General features: G+C 39.1%; 1 long non-coding RNA gene across 1 annotated transcript in view; it reads left to right on the forward strand.

Annotated features, from left to right (window-relative positions):
* Positions 1 to 20,760, forward strand: part of LOC120219983 — a 68,069-nt gene that overhangs the window by 17,158 nt on the left and 30,151 nt on the right. The window lies entirely within an intron of this gene.

Below are 20,760 nucleotides of genomic sequence, written 5' to 3' on the forward strand. Positions count from 1 at the left end.
AAATGCCGTCAAAAAAAGTAGGCCCTGCGACTAGCAAACGAAAGCAGGAGCCACGTACTTGCCCTCCCTTTGTGACCTCTTTCTGTGGATAGACCAAGGGGGGGTGGGGGGGGGGAGTCAGGGCAGCGAAATAGGAGAAAACAAAAGTCACAACCAATTTATCTGAGCGTGAGGGTCCACAGCCAAAGTGGGTCTTTATAAAGTGACTTTCTGGGTTATTTTAACAAATGTAGGTATGGAAATAATTGCCCCGATAGTATATAGGCATATTTTCAAGGGTCTGTAACAAGACAGTGCCTTCTTTTAAAAAGACATTTCATTTTCAAATATAAAAGTTACCTTTATTGCGAAGAAAAACAAGATACTGTAGAAAAGTAGAACGAATAAATAAACTAGCTCTAAACTTGATGTTGTTTCCTGTCTTTGGTTAATGCAGAAACATACACTTGTGGTGAGCATAGCGTGGCTGTAGAGAAGTTGAATCACTATGTTGTACATCTGACACTAATGTAACCTTGTGTGTCAACTAAAATAAAAATTACTAAATTAAAAACAAAAAGGACAATTAAAAAATTAAATTTTATTTTTTAAATATAATTTATTGTCAAGTTAGCTAACATACCGTGTATACAGTGTGCTCTTGGCTTCGGGAGTAGATTCCCATGATTCATCACTTACATAGAACACCCAGCGCCCTCCTTGTGCCCACCACCCATTTCCCCCCCATCCCTCCATCAACCCTCAGTTTATTCTCTATATTTAAGAATCTCTTATGGTTTGCTTCCCTCTCTGTTTCTAACTGTGTTAAAAACTTAAATTTTAAACTGGTATTTGCTTTTAAAAGAATATCTGTAATTGTGCTGTATTGAGAAAATGAGGATTAGCTTGCAGAAGAAAATTCAGAAAATTTCTATCTTTCTCTCCCAGAGAAAACCATCAGTAAAATATTGTAATTCTCACAGATTAAAAGAACATTAAAAAATCACAGAAACACAAAAGGAAACATATACATTATTAACAGTTTCAGAGAGGCATAATTGACCTAGAATAAACTGCAGATACTTCCAGTGTACAAGTTGCTAGGGTCTGACAAAGGTATATGCCCATGAAACCATCACCAGAGTCAAGGTAATGAACATATGTGTCAACTCCCAAAGTTCCCTCGGGTTCCTTTATATTAGTTTTTTGGTTTTTGTTTTGTTGGTTTATTTAAGTAAACTCCAGCCCCAACGTGGGGCTTGAATGACCACTAGATCAAGGGTCGCATGCCACTGAACCAGACAGGTGCCCCAACTCATGTTCCTTTATGTTTTGTAATCACTCCCTCCTGTCTCTCTGCCTCACCACATCCCAGCCATCTGCTGGTCTGCTTTTCTTCACTACATAGCTTTGTCTGTATTTTACAGAATTTCATATAAATAGAATCCGTGTATATACCTTCTTGCCTGGTTTTTATCACTCAGCACAATGGTTTTGATATCCATCCGTATTGTTGTGGATATTAATAGTTTTTATGGTTGAATAGTATTCCATTGTGTAGAGATAACACAATCTGATTGTCCTGTCACCATCTCATAAACACTCTCCTTATCTACACAGGAGAAATGGCTTTCAACTATTTATAAAGGAGAAAAGGCTACTATTATAAATATTCTTGTACAAGTCCTTGTGTGGTTGTATGAGTTCATTTTCCTTGGGTGAATATTTTGCATGTAATGGCTTGGTCATATGGTAAGTGTAGGTTTAACTTTTTAAGAAACTTCCAATTGCTTTTCCAAGTGGTTGTACCATTTTATATTGCCATCAGCACTATGTGAGAGTTCAGGTTCCTTCACATCCTTGCCACCCTTGGTATTTTAGTTGATTTAGTTTTAAACTTAAAACTTAAAATTTAGCCATTTTAGTAGATGTATACTGGTATTCCATTGTATATTTAATTTGATGCCCATTCTTACTGATGATGCTGAGTATATTTGCTCACACTTCTTTGCCAATCATATATATCTTTGGCAAAGTGTATATTCAAAGCTTTTTGATATTCAGCCATTTCTTAGGATTGTTTAATATCTTATGGTTAATATCTGGGTCTTTGATATCAGTGTTTCTTATATTCAGGTCTTCTTTCTGTTATCTGTATGTTACCATCTCTGTATTACTTTCTTATATTTCCTTGGGCAAATCACATTACCTTTCTAAGTTAACTTCCTCAGTTGTAAATTCAAGACCCTACTTATTTCCTTTGGATCAGTGAAAGGAACCAATAAAATAATTATGCAGAGGACTTATCACAGTGCTTAACAGAATAAGTATTCAAAATATTCTTTAACAGTTACTACTGCATAGTTTCTATTTGATTATTCAAAATCATTCATTTTCAATTATTCAGTAAGCAATCATTATTATTATTGCATATAGGAAAACGTATACAACTTGTAAAGTATGCTTATGTGCATTATTTTGCTATCATGTAGGAATAGTGAGGTAGAAATTCTTTTATTATCTGGAATTATCAAATGTGTAGTTTGGTAGTAAGCTCCCTGATCTCAGATGAACTTTAAAGTGTATGATAAATGAAGGTAGATGCCTAAGATCTAGTTGCACTTAAACTCTGATAGCAGAATCTGACTGATACTCACCAAGAAATGTCTCACTAATTTTTGCTTTTCTGTATCCATCTTTGCTTTTATTTTCTTCAAACTTTGTTGCTCCTACAATATGGTTCCCTAAAGAGAGGTTCTGAAAATGATCCTTTAGAGTGGTATTAAATGCCAACTGCTGCTACCAGTGTTTTAGTAGAAATGATGCTCTTCATATAAATGCTTATCCCCAAGGTAATAAAAAGCAGAGATAGAAAACAAATGCAGTACATGAAATGTAATGCAAAACAACGCCATAAAATACAACACACACTTAAATATCCCAGGTTAATTTGTCAAAAATGTTTCTTGTTCCTTTACAAAGTTGATCATGTATTTTGCTAGACTTTGAAAAGGCAAAGATTTTTTATCTGGGGGACATTTTGATTTCTAGTATTCGGAGTAAAATTAATGGTCTTCCACCAAAAGGACACACCTAGACAATGGTCCATCATTCCTCACTTTTCTTCCTCAGTTTTAATGACTTCTTCGCCTCCTTGAACACCCATCTAAGCTTTCGAGATTCTCTGGTGTTGCCTCTACTTCCCACCCTCCTGTCCTCTCCTCTCTTACTTCCTCATGAAATCCATCTCATCTTTTTAGGCCCCATCAAATATGTTCCTTTTTCTGTAAAATCTTAAGTAATTTCGTTTGGAATTAACCACTACTTTGTTGTTGTTGAAGACTTTGTTTATACTGAGAGTGTATCATATCATATGGTTGTATATGGACATGGACATGTGCATACTTGTATGTGTTGGGGTATGTTTGCGTGTGTGTGTCCTTAAGGGAACAGCTTATCAGCCTACTCATTGTGTGTGTGTGTGTGTGTGTGTGTGTGTGTGTGTTGCAGTTGACACATAATGTTCCATTAGTTTCAGGTACACAGCATTCCCTAAGTCTACACATTATGCTATTCTCACCGCCAGCGTAGTTACCATCTGTTACCATACAACCCTATTACAATGATTACAGTACTGTTGACCATATTCCCTGTGACATACCTTTCATCCTCATGACTTACTCATTCCATAATTGGGAGTCTGTGCCTCCCACTCTCCTTCATGCATTTTGCCCACCCCCCACCTCCTCCCCTCTGGCTACCCATCCTACTCATTTTTAAACTTTTAGTCCTGGCACAATGCTTCTTTCCCCCAGATGAATGGGGATAGGGATTTTTATTTCCTATAGCACATCAGCTTAGCCTCATGCGCGTCTGTCAAGTATATCAGGAGATGGCTTCACTTTAAGTTATTAGAAAAGCTCTGTAGTTTGCGGATTTCAGCCTTTAAAGGACTAAAAGTATCCTCTATTTTCTTCTTTAAAGATGTATTGGGTAAAGTATTTGTTTTATATATGAAAATGCTTTGCCACTTGGAGATTTAAGAACTATAAGAAAGTGGATTATAATTCACTGAATCATGTTTTGATATTATTTTCTTTAAAGCATTTTAACATTAAATACTTTTTTAGAATTTACCTACCTTGGAAAATATTTAAACAGCACTCTATACTTTTACATTAATAGATGGGAGCAGAGTCGTAAATAATGAGGGAAAGGAAAAATGAAAAGTAACTCTACTCTTTTGTACTTGTACATATTTTTACTGAAGACATATTTTCTCATTTTCTTTCTTTCTTTCCCTTTCTCTGTTTTTTCTTTCTTCCTCCCCATCTCTTTTTGTTCTTTCTTTTATGTTCAAACATGGTTAATCACACAAACAATTCTTCATCTTTATTACTGATCCTGGCCCTTTCAAAATTGCTTGCTGTTAAAAGCCCAAAATGTGACAAAAACTAGGGTGACGAGAAGTCCATTGATCACTGGAATATGGATTATGGATTATGGGTTATGTGCTTGCTATTAATGGAATATCTGAGGGTTTTGAACAGAGAGCAGTAGAGGACTTTGTCTTGGGAAGAGGAGAATGTCTTATGATTCTGTGTGGTATCACAAGGAAAGCTCTGAAAGTTCTAAAGGGAGTGGTTGGACTCAGCTGTGGAACACTTTCTTGCCTCATTCTCAGATCCATGCAGAGCTGGGAAATCTCCCAGGTCACTTGATAAATGAGTCAGAACTGCAGTACAGACTGCCTCTAAAGCTAGAAGAGGTCTAGCAAATTCTGTTTTATCCATATTATTTGTTCATTTTTTTTCATCTGTGTTCAGAGGTGCAAGGTATGGTAACTCCTACTTTATCTTCAGGAGGTGTCTGGGATCCCTCAGACCATTAGACTCCTAAACCTGCATGAACATCTTAGACCCTGGGCTTCTAAGTATAATCCTTCCATTCCTTAGCAGAGCCAGCATTTCCCTAGTTGGGCCATGCTGAGATGTGAACCTAATTGTCGATATCATGGTATAATAGGGTGAGTAGTACCTCAGTAAAATTCTTGTCCACCCAGAAACTGTGAATAGGCCTTATTCGGAAATAGGGTCTTTGCAGACATAACCGAGTTAAAATAAGATCATACTGGATTAAGGTGTATCCCATTTCAGTGATTTGTGTTCTCTAAGAAGAGGAAAATTTAGACAGAGACAGACAAGGAGGAAGTCCATGTGACAGGGCAGCTCAGGCCACTCTCAGACTCAAGGTTAGGGATTTGCAAACTTTTTCAATACCAAGCCAGAGAAATATTTTAGGCTTCGTGGGTCTTAAGGTCTCTGTGGCATCGATTCAACTCTGCTGTTATGGTGCTCTGTAAGCAGCCATAGACTATGTTATGAATAAGCATGGTTGTGTTCTAATAGAACATTACTTACAAAGATAGTAGTGCATCAGACTTGGCCCAAAGAGTTTGCTGACTCTTTCTCTGGGGAGAAGGACCTCTTTATATGCTGCCATCAAGTACCTCTGATATTCACTCCATTACTCTGGTAATTAACTCAGGAGCCTGTCATATTCTCTCTCTCTCTCTCTCTCTCCCTCCCCCCCCCTTTTTAAACTTTATTTATTTGAGAGAAAGAGAGAACGTGCTTGCACATGAGTGGGGGAGGGGCAGAGACAGACTTTCAAGCCAACTCCACACTGTGTAACACAGGGTTTGAACCCAGCAACCATGAGATCATGACCCAAGCTGTAATCAGGAGTCCAACCTTTAACTGAATGAGCCACCCACTCGCCTCTGTCATTTTCTCTTTTTTACGCATCAGCAGTGCTCAGTCAAACCCAATCAATTGCACATTTCCAGCACAGCCCTCAATCAAGAGAGATACTGCACACGCCAAGGGCATCTCGTTCCATCTCTGTCTGCCCCAGTCCCGCACGTGGAATCTTGGGGACTGCAATGCCGCAGCAGCCCAGGAACTTTCACCCTCCACTCGAGCCAGTATTGCGGCCGTAGGTTGTGGGGTGCTTGTTTTCCCCTGTCCTGCCGTGATCCGGTTCCTGAATCTCAGCTTAGATTTGCTTCTTGGGAACAATGCCAATAAGACCTTTTTTAGGTTGGTTTCCTAAGCAAACTTCGAGAAAAGGTCTCATTTGCAACTGATTTATCAAGGAAATGCCGCCAGGGGAAACCAATAAGGAAGCAGAAGAAGCATACAGGGGGAAACAATAAAAGGGTGTGATTCAGCAAAATTCAATACAGAAAAGGCTGGCTTCAAGGGCCTGGGCAAACGTGTAGCAGCCTGAACCGAGTCAAGCCCTGGGCTTGGTTTAATGCTCTGCTGACGAGGTCTTGAAAGTGGTAAGAATCTAATTTTTGAACCTGTATTTTTTAAGTGCAGTCAGTAGGGGGATGGAGGGAGGGAGCACAATGGGGCACACAAGTGAGCAGACACATGTAATTTGTGTATTTCTCATTCCTTCCTCCCTGTTCGTGAACAGAGCTCACGTGCTCCCTGAGTGTTGCATTTTGATGGAGCAGTAATGAGTAGGGGCCAGCACAACTGAAAGCCAAGTACAACTATGGGTGTTGAATCTGTGACTGAGGAAGCCGGGGTGCCCACAGGCCTGAGAGCTGCCCTTGGCTTTTGAAACAGAATGTGCTTGGAATGCAGAAAGAAGTCCGTGACCTTCCAAGGAACAGGAAGGACTGAGGAAACTTACCACATCTTTTCTTGCTAGTGTCAGACTTCCCCATCTTAGCTAGTCATTTATGCTAAAAATGGTGACACACAAGTAACAATGGGTAAAGTAACCCATTGTTCATTTTCCTTTCGGTCCTTCCTTAATCAGTAAGCTAAAGGTGGAGGCTTGGTAGAACGTGTGCCCATTCAAGAAATGAAATAAAAACAATTTACTGACTTTTGTGTAGCTTTTCCACTGTTCTGGTAACAATGAAATACCTGTGCACGTACAAGCCACAAACTATGAATTGCGTAATTTCAGTGACTCTTGATATAAATGAATTGCTCTTATATTTATATTGGAAGCAGGCATTGCACAATCTAAATGTGAACGGTGAAATTGAGGCTTACAAGGTAAAATGTTAAGCATGTTTCTTTCTTAAAATGACATTAAACGGAAGGTCAAAACACCATGGCAAGTCAAGAGAGACCACAGAAGAGAGTAAAACGTGTTATTATTTAGTGCCTTTCATAGCATCTTCCCCTGCATTTTCATCAAGATGGACTAACATGTTCACTCTGCACGGGGCCCTGAATGTGGGATAACTTGAGGTGACCCCGCGGGGGACCTCTGCAGGATAGGCTGGCCTCCAAAATTGAGCTGGGACAAGGAGCTGGGCTGTTAGAGCCCTGCAGCAGCCAGCCGCAGCCTCTAGGCCTGCTCCAGGGGGACGCGCGCACTCACGTTCTCCTTGTCTGCACGTCGTGGCACAGCGGCTCCAGCGCCCACCATCCTCTCCCTAATAGTGGTACAGATTCTCTTGTTAGAAGAAGCACACAGAAGGCGGGGGCGGGGCGGGGGGCACACAGATGGTGGAAGGTTTCCAAGAGGACCTTGGGCAGGATCCCAACAGCTCCTAACTGGTTGCCTGACCTAATGTCTTCCTGTGATCAGAGCAGGACTCAGGGAAAATAGACGCAACACTTAAAAATAAGAATAGTTCTAGATAGTTCAGTACTCCCGGAGCTGATCTCAGGAGGAGTGGTTATCAGAACCCAGGTGACAGCGAGCTGTTCTGAGAACACCTAGAAAGGAGCATTGACACCTGGTGGAAGGACATGGCCAATCTGAGGGAAGGAACCTTGCCGGGAAGAAGCCAGGGGAATAATTACCTGGCCTCATTCTCTGCCTTCCGTTGGATCTCTTGCTAGGGCTCTGCATAGTTGACCCTAACGGAAAGCCAGAAGGTGGGGAACTCATTGCTGTAGTGCATTCAGACTAACCCCTGGGGAAGAGAACAGGGCCAGGAAAGTTGCAGAGTGGATGTGTAGAGGTAGACATAGATACCAGACCGTTTTGTGCTTTTCTAATCTCCTGTGCGTAGAATTGCCACAGGTAGTTACCTAAAATGCACGTGGGATTAAATCATCCCCTTGTGTTAAACCTTCGAGTAGTCCCACATTAAACCAGAGTCCTGTGAAATACATTCTCCTGGGCTTCTGTGGCTATTTGCTTGCCACTTCCAGCACCTCTTACTCTCTCTCAACTACCAAAATGCTTCAGTCTTTTTATGAACTTTGCTTTAGACACCAGAAGGTACTGTTTGTTCCTTTCTCACAGGCTTCTACGTGCTGTGTCCACTACCTGGAGCACTGTTGCACTCAGAACTAAGCACAGGAGAGTGTGGGCAGATGCTTGTCAAACCCTTTCCCCTTCCACAGGAGATGATGTCGACTGGTTAACTGTCTGCCGCTGCTCAAATGTGGAATATACATCCAGGTACTCTTGCTGGTGGAAAAATTCTCCCTGACTGGCAAATTACCATTAATCTTCTCTGAGTGTGGTGACTCTTGTCTCTGAGGATGACTTTGCTGGGGTTTTTGGAAGCTGTGGCATTGTTACAAGAGGTATTGGTTCTTGTGGACCTGAGGTTTTTTAGGGGGAGCATCTCTCCTACTTATTTTGTGGGGATCTTTGGAGGATGCTTGATACTATCGTGCCAATAAACTGTGGTTTCTATTTTAAATCCTTCTGAGTGGCATGGTGTCAGCTTGTAGGTATGAATGTTTAGTTCATTTATGAAGGTCCTTTTGTGGTTGCTACAAAAAATAAGCAAATTAACATGGATTTATCTTTTGATACCCCCCCAACACTGCACCTGGATTTCCATAGCCCTGTAATTGGGTCTAGCACCCCCCTTCTCCTTTTGTATCTTTGTCAGCTGGCTCACTCCCACTGTTCTTCTCATCATATCGTAGATGGTTCTTAGAGGCCTTTCAGGGAGTCCCACACTCCTCTATTTACCCTGTTGTGAGACAGATTTCTAATTATCTACTTAGCTTCTTATCCCACTAAGCTGAAAAATTCTTGTTGTCCATCTTTTTCACCCTTGCGTATCTAGCATTTAGATGGCACTGATCCTTTGGGCCCAGGGACACTGTTAGTCAAGTGAATTAGGGACTAAAACTCTCTCAAATCCCCAGACTTTCCTGGTTCTGAATAACACTTAAGGAACAAAAAGATGAGCAGAATTATAGTTAGTTTAATGGTTTAGTCGTTGTGCACTTAATGGCTTATTTTTTCTATCTCGACTACTAGTGGAACCCAGTAAGCATATGAGTTTTGGGCCGTCTATTAAAAATTGAATCAGCAGTCCTCTTCAATTCGATTTGATTCAATTCAGTTAAATTCTAAATCTATGTTTTGAGGACCTGATGCTGGATGAGTAAGAAGCACATCGTATTATGAAAGAGTAAAAGACACTTGGATTTTAGGGCCTCTGTGGATTCAGAATCCAGTGGTAGAGCCACATTGAATCATAGAAGTTGAATCTGACTGCAAACCAAGTACAGGAGGGTTATTGTCTGCCGTGCACAGAAGGTCAGCTTGACCATAGGCTTAAGAAAAGTTGAGAGTGAGGATTCTGTACAGAAAGTGCATGGGAAGCTCCCAAAAGTGAGAGGATGGAGTTGCATTTGGAGCAGAGAGGCTGAAGCAAACCTTCGTTGGTTTTGGTTAGAGTATGGACAGTATGTGTAATGCACATTAGGACAGGATTGATTTGAATAAGGTCAAGGTTTGGAGCCTTCTTTCTCGCTCTCATGGGTTTAATGATTGCATATGTCCTTTCTTGCTGTAATACATTATAGCCTGAAATCTTATGAAATCATAAAGTGCATAAAATATACATGTGCTGGCCTTTATATATGCTAGAAGTAGCTATTTTCAGTGCTAGAACCCTGGGATGCAGCTTCCATCAAGGATGTGGTTTGCCATCATTACTCAAGTTACGTAACAGGGCTCTTTTCAGTTCATGGGTTGAAACTAGATAAACTGACCATGGTTGAAGATCGTTAAAAGTATGTTCTTGGTAATCTCTTCTGCTTGTTAGGTTTTATATTTTTGCTCTTTCAATATTAGTTCATGAGTAAATACATTTGCAATTATACTTTGTTAAGGAACACTGTAATTTATGTCAAAAATTTTTAATAATGATTATTTAATTCTGCTGTTTTAAACAATGTCATGATTTAAAATAGAATATAGTGCTATAGCCTTTAACCACAAGCTCTAAACCTTCTCCAGTGATCACAATGAAGAAAAGTAGTAGTCACTGAGTATTCAGTATATGCAAGGCACTATACAAAGTGTTCTAAGAGTATTCGGTCACTGAATTTTCACAAAAACACTGTGCAGTAGGAATCATTATGTCCACTTTGGTGGCAAATTCCAGGATATATGAACATGTATCTCCAGTTTTATACAATTTGAACAGATCTAGGAAAACTGTTTCTACTAATTCCATTTTCAGTCAAAGTGGGAGGAATATTTTGGAAGTTAAGTAATGTGGCACAGCTGTCTTTATTGGCAGAGATTATAATACACTATATACAACCAGAAAGGACCATGGAGTTTGTCTGTTTTATTTGTCTTATTTTACAAATGAAGAAGCCTTATGCTAGAGAATATTGACACGGTTACAAATTTTGATAGCAACAAGCCTGCCATAGGACAACGGTCTTTCAAGTATACTACACTAACCTCATACCTGCTGTATTTTCCCAGTAATGGTTAGTATATTAGAATGCAGTAAAACTGGAAGACCTTGGTGGCTCAGTCTGTTGAGCTTTTGGCTGTTGATTGTGGCTCACATCATAATCCCAAGGTTATAGCACTGAGCCCCGTGTGGTGCCCCAGGTCAGGCCTATGTGGAGCCCTATACCGAGCACTGAGCATGGAATCTGCTTGAGATTCTCTCTCTCTCTCTCTCTCTCTCTCTCTGCCCCTCTCCCCTGCTTGCACTTTTTTCTCTCTCTTTCTAAAAAAATAAATAAATAAAAGAAATATAAAAGAAAGAAATAAAGAATGCAGTAAAACCAATAGTTGCTAATGCTTTCTCAATAACAATGGTGGGTTGGCTTTCATTTGTATCAAAGTCAAACAATAAAAAATTGCTTTTGAGTAAAGAGTTGCCTGTCACCATAACCTCCTCAGCTGAAGTTTTGCATGGCTGTGTAGAGTCTATCACTGTAGGAAAAAGTGAAAGAGTCACTCAGTTGTATTTGTTCAGGTAGTTACAAAGGTCAGGTTTATTTTTAGAATAGTCAACCACTCAATTAACTAAAGTTGGCTAACACCAGTTAGTGACCACGATTATCTTGGAATGTTACATAAATTCTGTGAGAATCTACAAATGGGTCCATTTCCCAAGAGTCTCATCAAAGAATAACCTTTTGAAGTCACCATCTCACTTTGAGAAATTAATTACGTGGAAAAAATATGGTGTATAAAGAGTGCATAAAGATGTATGTTAATTTCATTGCATTGTTATACACAAAATTAAAAAAGTGTATCTAAACTGTCTTTGACAAATTACCGGGGAGTCCTACAATGGGATATCATACAGCCCTTTAATAAAATAAAGTAGTTCTCTTTGTGTTAGTGCAGAGAGATATCCGTAAGATTTTTTTTTTAATATTTTTATTTATTTCTAGGAGAGAGACAGACAGCGTGAGCAGGGGAGGGTCAGAGAGAGAGGGAGACACAGACTCTGAAATAGGCTCCAGGCTCTGAGCTGGCAGTCAGCACAGAGCCCAACGAGGGGCTCGAACACAAGAACAGAGAGATCATGACCTAAGCGAAAGTCGGACACTTAACCGACTAAGCCACCCAGGCGCCCCTCCATAAGATATTTTTAATGGAAAAAATAATGTGTGTTTGTGTGTACACATTCCCATATTTGGAGGGAATACAAGGGTGTAATTTTAAGTGTTTACACACACACACACATACATACACAGAGAGAGAGAGAGAGAGAGAGAGAAACCCAAGCAGATTCTGTGCTATCAGCACAGAGCTTGATGTGGGGCTCCATCCCATTAACTGTGAGATCATAACCTGAGCCAAAATCAAGAGTCAGATGCTTAGCCAACTGAGCCACCCAGGCATCTCAAGAAATAACAATTTCCAAAACTCATGGGACAAATGGAAATGGCACTATAGGTTAGGGAATATTAGTAGGGAATTAAGATAAAATAGGTTTGATAAAGATTGAAACCAAATGTGCTTGTGGAAAGGAGAAATGACAATTTGTGAATCTGTGATCATCTAGAATATAGATTCTAGCTGATAGCCCTAGAGTCTAGGGCTGCTGTATGGTCACAGGCATTGCACTCATTTTGATATTAAACATCATATGACTATGTGGTGTACCTGAAACTCACATAACATTGTTTATCAGCTAGATTTCAATAATAAAATTGTTTTTAAAGAAAAATGATATTTATATTTTATCAGCATATATCCCAGCAATATTTTCTATCAATCTTCTTATTGATTTGGTCTACCTCAATATGACTTACAATATAATCAAGGGAATAGAGGTTTTGCTTAACGTCTTTTGTAGGCCAAATAAATACAAATTTCAGTTCTAAAACCTTTACAATAAATTCTTGTTACCTTTGAGCATGAATAAATTTCTGTCCAAAAATCTGCAAAGAATTTTAATAAATCAGAGTTTTTTGGTTCATTTAATTATAAGCCCAAAGCTAAGTTGTGTATTTATCTTCATGATACAGAAAAATGGTGTTATCAAATTTCTCAGTCACTGAATTGATGGCATGCACTCATGCATGCCTACTAGAAAAGCATGAACTAAAATAAATGAAATATAAAGATATTTTAAGATACTGTACACAGGACACTTGAGACTGTCCCTCTTCACCCAATAATCACTTCTGTAACTAAAAGTAGTCATTGCTACCTAACTGATTTTTTAAAATCTCTCTCTCTCTTTCTTTCTTTATTTCTTTCCTTTTAAAAAAAAAATTCTGTTTAAAATAAGATAATGTTGCTTTGCATTTAATAAGTACTTCTACGGTATGGCATTCACAGCTTAGGTCCCTATTCATAGTTCATTTGTAATATAATTCAGAGAATAGATGGTGAGAACAAGCATGACATGAAGGTAGCTTACCTTTCTCTCTCTAGCAGATAAAAGAGTTCCTCAGAATAAAATCAGTCACAGATATCTCTGGAATTTCATTGTTGTGGAATTTATATATTCACATTTTTTTGGTTCTGGGAGTCTACCGACTAATCTCCTTAATCTTTTAATTGGCCTTGAAATCTCCCAGACCTTAATCATCTCAGGTTAACTCTTTGGTGTATGGGGTGGTGTTCAGTTGGAATGTTTGCTGGTGGCCTGTGTTACTTCCCAATATATTCTGAATCCCACCACCTGGAAGACAACTGTCACATATAATGGTGCTATTTGGGTTCTTTGGACAAGAGGGTACAACTGAGGAGACTGTAGGTGGCCACAATCCTCCCTGTGCATTGTGCTTAGCCTGTGTCCATTGAAGAAAGGTGTGCTTGTTGTATGCTGGTGCTGTTCATGTGCCAATCTGAGCATAGAGAGATTGGCATTTTGTAACTTGCATAAAGGCACTGTATGGCCTAGCAGTGCTCCTGAACTGAAAGCATTTTAATTTTGATCCACCTTTTTAGGGTACTGAAACCAGGTTAGTGATTATGTCCTTCAAACTTAGGTCCAAAGGTCCAAATTTTAAAAGTTCAAATTCAGTTCTCAACTATGAGTTGAGACTTTGTCTTCCTTATCTCTGAATCCCAGTGTGTTGGATATTGACCAGCACGTTCAAACAATAAATAGATGATGAGTGAGTGAATGAATAATTGAAGGAGGAAGGATTGATTCACTCTCATGGCCCTAAATCATGATCAGTACTATCTGAAAAGGATAGAGATTTAGATCATAAGAATGGCACCTTTTTAAGACAGACCTGGATCACTGTGAGTCATTGGTAAATGGTTTGCTTTATTTCCTAATATGTAAAGGAAAGTTTAGAAGTTTCCTTTAGAATTGCCAATGGCTACTCCAATATTGTAGATACAAGTCCGTATGTACTTGGTCTATATACCAAGACATAGATCCAGAGATAGCTGATAACCTGTGATGGGACTAGCAAACGGAATTTCACAGACCTTCTAGAGCTGAATGACCCCTTAAGGAACCATAGAGTTTCCTGTGGGACCCTAAAGACATCATTTAAGATCCCAGCATACTGGCAAGTGTTAAGGTCTGAAATGTTTTCCTCCACCCCTCAAATCCATATGTTGAAGTCCTAACTCCCAATGTGACTATATTTGGAGATAAGACTTTTTAGAAGATAATTGGGTAAATTAGGTCTTAAAGGGTTGATGTTCCAATGAGAAACATTAGGAGTGTGCTGCACAGAGGAAAAGCCATGTAAAAACCTGGAGAGCAGATGGCCATCTGTAAGCCAAAGAGAGTGCTCTCATCAGAAGCCAACCATGCTAGTACCTTGATCTGTGATTTCTGCTCTCCAGCACTATGAGAAAATAAATTTCTGTTGTTTCTGCCACCCAGTCTTTGGCATTTTTGTTATGGCAGCCCTAGCTGACTAAAACAGCTGGTTGTCTCTTGTTACCATCAAGCTCTCGCCTTCCTGAGAACTCTCTAGAGACTGAAAACAGATAATAATTGAAACACGGACACATCAAAGCCATGTAAAGTCCTTCTGAGAAATAAGACGTCAGAGTATCTTGAAGGCTTTCTGATGTACGCCTTTTTCTGAGTCTGGTTACGATAAGAAAAATCACTAGGTGCTGTTTTACGTCAAGGAGGAGTAATGGCTGAGTCATGTTGTTAAGGTAAGGCACACAAAAGGGCAAGATGGAGAAAATAGAGAGGAGGTAGTCCAACAGAAAGTTCACTGGATACTTTTATCTTTGGGTAATATAAGGTCCCACACGTGAAAGTTGTTACTTTGGGGGAAGCTGATAAAGAAATGCTAAATCACAGGTGCATCTTTTCAGTATGTTACTCCTCACAACATAGGCCTTCTAATTGATAGGGCAAGCTAATATCTTCTGTATTTGTAAAGATATTGAAGAAGAATTTGTTTTCCCACTGAGAAAGCATACACAGAGGAAAGGGCAGCCATATTAAAATCAAATGTAAGGCTGATTGATTCAAACAATAGACCTGTTTTCTAGTAGGAATTAAAATAGAGGTTTACATCACTTTATTGGTACTCAGAGTTTTTTCTTTTGGCCTAGGAAACAAACTTGAGTTTTTAAATGAAAACTACTTGTTAGTACTCAATTTCCTTTTAAATTGCTTAGCCTGTACATCTTAGCCGTTTGATGCATATATATTCATGCAAGTGCCCTTTATGCTGTGGTAAAAGTATATTTTAGCATCATTTTAGATGGCAAGTTGTTTCATTATTCACACTATGTGCGAGCCTGAGTATACCATGTGTGTACATGTACATTTGTGTGTGTATGTGTGTGTATTTCTGTGGATAATTCTTATGTGAACTTGCATTGTCATTAATGAATAGCCCCTAAACTGGAAATGATATCTTCTACTTATATAGTGGAGGCAGTTAGGGAAAGAAATTTACCTCTGTGTATTTAAAGTGATCTAATTCATGTCATTCTCAGCACGTGCCTTATGTGATTGCTAGAAATATTTTAAAGTGGCATTCTTGAAAGTGATGAATCACTTCAATGGAAGGTATTCTGAAAGCCTTGAGGAGACTATTGTACTATGAGGTGTGATTTTTGCAGATATGCATGATCATTAGCACCTGTCTTTTGTCCCATCCAACTGGTTCAATTTCAGGCCAACCACGGGCAAGAGCCAGGTCAGGGAGACAGATGCTCTGAAAGGATTTAGTTCCTCACCATGACATCCTCCGGTATCTGAATGGGTCACAGGATTGACCTGACCTTTTCTTGCTTAAAAAAAAGTAATAAGCAGTAGGGATCCAATATGATTCTGATGTTCTGATATCCTTACTTCTGCCTCAAGAAAAAGAGCCAAAAATGTAACAGCCTGATACAGAATGTATAAAAAAAAGATCCTTCAGTCAATGGTGAAGGGCCAGAAATGGTGACTTATTATTGGAATTGAAATGTAATCCTTAATGAAGCTTTTATAAAGATAATATAAGTAATATGGAGCAAGATTTGAATAGCATTTCTTACCTTGAGAAATAATGAATTGAAGGATAGGTATATGGAGGCAGGTATAGATGCTAAACCTATTTTTGATTGATGCTCTTGTTTTTCGTTTTTTTATTAAAAAGAAAAACTAAGGCAATGGTAGATCTGGAATCAATCAAGCTTTCCAAGTCTTTTACATTTTTTGTCTGTTTCTGTCCAGAATTTAATCCCCTTCTGCTGAACCAGGAAAATATTCTTGCCAAACTGAAATAGAATTTATCCTTCTTTATCACATTTGATTTATGCTTCAAACTGAAGTTTACTAATACTTTACCAGAAGATTTCACAATCTCATTTCCAAACAATCTAATGGCATTTAACAATTATTTGATAATTAGAAATAAGATTGATTGGGTATTAAGAAAGGCACTTGTGATTTGCACAGGGTTTTGTACATAACTGATGAATCACTGAATTCTACTTCTAAGACCAACATTGTACTGTATATTAACTAATGAAAATATAAATTTAAAAAAAGGGATTACATTTGGAGGCAATTATAAATAGTGTAAAAAGTTTAAATTGGTTTCCTACAGGGTCAGAAATGGGCCACATCAGAAGACATAACTTACTCTATTTGGAGGACTAAATTATATTTACATGTGCTTATTGGAGCCTTCAGTTCAAGAGGTTCAAATAACCGATTTAGCCAGGTATCATATTGATATAGAATATTTGAATCAGTTATTATTACAACTGAGAAATAGCTGCTGATTAAACAGAACTGAGACCTAAAGGGATACTTTCCAAGAGAGTTTCAACGTAATGTGTGAAAGGCAGCCTCTGCTTTCACCCAGATGACCCCTGCCTTGTGGTATCCACACTCTTGTATAGTCCCCTTCCCTTGGGTATGAGCTGGACTTACTGACTTCCTAATGAATAGAATGTGGTAAACCATAAGGGATGTTACATCAAGATCGGGTAAGAAAAGGCTCTGGCCTCCATCTTGGATGTTCTCTCTTGTTCCTTGTTGGGTCATTTACTCTGTGCAGAGGCAGGATGCCATGTTGTGAGGCAGACCTGTGGGGAGGGACAATCATGCACAGATGCAAGTGTTCCAAGCTCTGCCAACAGCCACGCAGACCACCTTGGAAGGGAACCCTCCCAATCCAGTCTTGTGGTAAGAACATGGCCCTAGGCAACAGCTTGACTGTAATTTCACACAAGACCCTGAGCCAGTGGCACGAAGCTGTACCTGCAGGTCCTCATCCATAGAAATTGGGAGGCTTGTGGTCTTCAGCCACTAATATTGTTACGTGACAATAGAAAACGAAGATGCCATGTTTATTAATTCCTTAACTAACAATGTTAGCTTAGTAATCTGTTACTCCTTTATTTTAGTAGATATAATTTCAACTGCTTTCTTACTAACGACAACATGAATTAGATAATACAGATATTCTACATAGCATTTGCATTTTTTAATGTTGCATGTGATTGGTATTTTTTAGAAAGAAAAAAAAAGGGATAGGAATGTCTTATATTTGTTAGAGTATATTTGGTTCCTAAATTCCAGGCCTACTTACATCCAGGTGAAAGGGGAAATATGTAGAAATAGAAATTATAAAAATGAGATTAAATCCATTACTTATAAAATGATTAGAAGGGCGCCTGGGTGGCTCAGTTGGTTAAGCATCTGACTTTGGCTCAGGACATGATCACACGGTTTGTGGGTTCAAGCCCCACATCGGGCTCTGTGCTGATGGCTAGCTCATAGCCTGGAGCCTGTTTCAGATTCTGTGTCTCCCTCTCTCTCTGACCCTCCCCTGTTCACCCTGTTTCTATCTCAGAAATATATTTAAAAAATTTTTAAAAATTAGAAATTGTATTTATCACACTATCTTTGTATATCTCCCTATCTAAAATTAATATTGTGTAGTTATTTACTGCATATAGTTGGATATGCTGTTTATATTCAGAACAGAATTTTCCTGGCTCTCCCTCATAACTTGTTCACTCAGTCCATGCCCATTATATCTAATGATAAATTAATAAATAAAATAGAAATCTATTTCCTAGTATGTTCTGCTCTCAAAGTACTTTTTTCAGAGTAAAATTCCCATTTCTGGTGCAGTTCCTAAATAGGGCAACAACTATTCTTTTTTTGAAAAATGCACATGAATTATACACTTCTATCAATAAGACAAAAATTATAGTATCAAGAGGTCGCAGTGACATATGCACATACTTCGAATCTCTCTACTTCCAGAGAAAACCCAAGCCTTATATCGTAATGATAGTTTCGCCGGACCCAAAGCCATCCCACCCCTTACAGCCTGTTGCTCTGTTTCTCTGTTGCTGCGGGTACCATCTGGTTTGATCTCTACTTGTAAAAGTGAAGCAGAAGCTTAATTGAAATCGAGGTCAAAATACAAATCAAAGAATTCTGACAAAACTTTTGCCTGTGGAAAAGGCAGGTAGTTTGGAATGAAGAGGAGACAAAGCAAATGTGCTTGGCTTTCCCGCTGAAGTCCACTCTGATTTGTCAATTGTGAGGCTGCTCTGGTAGTCAGTTTTCTAGCAGCTGCCCGTGGCTGTCTAAAAACTGGCTCAAGTACTGCTGCTGCTTGGTAACGGTCATCAAGTGACCACAGCTACAAAGTATGCATCAGGAACTCTTTCTTTGCTTTTCTTTCGTTTCTTTGTACTGTGTTCTCTGCATCAGGCAAAATTTCATACTGACGGTCCAGCGCAATCGTGGGTTTTTAATTTGCAACAAAGCACTGAAATGTCAGGCTTAATGAGAGAAAGAAAAGCACCACGCAGAGCATGAGCACTTCCACTCCTTTGGAAAAACATTCTCCTAACAAGGCTAATCAGCTTTCCCTGTGACACCTATTATACTGCAAGAGCATAGAAGGATCTGCGATGAATTCTTACTCTTCTCTCGCTAAACCGCCCGAGCTATGGAAAGGTCAGAGCAAGTGGTCTTGAAAGAAACAGCTACATAACTGATTAATTTGCTGATATAACATGAAATAAAATGTAACAGCCCCATTATTCTGTATTTAACCATTGCTTTCTTCCAAGGCTATTCATGGCCTTCTATGTTATCTCACTGATGTGACCTAGAACAACGTGGTGCTTGGAGCCATTGGTACGGGAGAAGCATCACAAGAGAACTTTGGCACTTGCTGTTTCAACAACACTGTATAAAACCTGTCATAATTTGTCATTCGGTTAAGATACAAATTTGAGTCATGTGCCTGGGGTGTTAGATGTGGAGGAGGAGTCCCCTGGCTTTTTTGTGGGGGCCTTGCCTAGTGTTCTTACCTTCAGTGTAAGAAAGTTTCATCAGTCCTTGCTAGAATCCAATATGGTTTTGAGGTGCTATGGTATTTGCTAATTTGAGGAAATACACAGTTCCTCAAATTAATTTCATAGCATCAGACGCTTTTTGGCAAGTAGAGTTCAAGGCTGCCTGAAATCCTGAGATCAGTAGAATGGGCATCTAATTGATATAAAATTCTAGGGATGGATTAGATCATTGTGACTGGTTTAGAACATTCTCCTGAATTAGACAGCTGCTCATAAACTGGTTAAAGATGTGACTGTTTTCTTGATTGAAGATCTATGAAGAGTAAACTTCCATAACTCTCTGAATATGCTATAATTTGAGTGCTGCTATCCGGACGTAGGAAACTGGCCAGATAGTTCTTGGTGATCACAACTTAAAGTTTACAGAAAATGTAAAATTTTAATGGTCTTTTTTTTCTTTGATGTTTATTTTGAGAGAGACAGAGCATGAGTGGGGCAGGGGCAGAGAGAGAGAGGGAGACACAGAACCTGAAGCAGGCTCCAAGCTCCTAGCTGTCAGCACAGACCCCAATGTGAGACTCGAACCCACAAACCGAGCCCCGTGAACTGTGAGATCATGACCTGAGCTGAAGTGGGACCCTTAACTGCCTGAGCCCCCCAGGCGCCCCTTAATGGGCTTGTTTTGTATCTGAGGATCTCTTTAGACAAGAATATTTTCTGGCATTGCCATGGCCTTGACATCATGGTATATTCTGTTCTCTGCAGATATTCAGTAGAAACAATATTCTTCTCAAATATTTTCAAAACATATTTTTCAAACTAACTTTTGGTGATCTCAGGGGAGGTAGTAACAGTGGCTATTTGTAGAAATTATGCCGATAATTAATTGTTAAAGAGAGAGTGTTTTCTGCAAACCAAAGTTAAGGAAAAGATCATTTGGGGAATCTTATCACTGCACTGTTTGGTGGTGATCCAAGAAAATATTAACATGCTTGATAGACACCTGGTCTATACTTCACTTTTTAGTTTCGATTTGTAGAAGTCAAATATGGTAATGAACTAATAATAAAAAGAAAAAAGTTAAATTATACTTAGCAGTGACATCAATGATTTTGAAGAATATGTGTGCTAATGGCAGACCACATGTGGAGAAACTAGGACCTTATATCCTGGCCAACAGTTGTTAATAGTGAAATCATAATCTTGCTCCTAAAAGGGCAGATAATTTACTGTCAAGTCCTTGGGTGTGTTGGCTGAGAAGTTTATTTTGTGTGAATGTTGATGGTGCAGTATTATCTC

This window comes from Hyaena hyaena, unplaced genomic scaffold (genome assembly GCF_003009895.1).
Source record: "Hyaena hyaena isolate Hyena2069 unplaced genomic scaffold, ASM300989v1 scaffold_662, whole genome shotgun sequence".
NCBI lineage: Eukaryota > Metazoa > Chordata > Mammalia > Carnivora > Hyaenidae > Hyaena > Hyaena hyaena.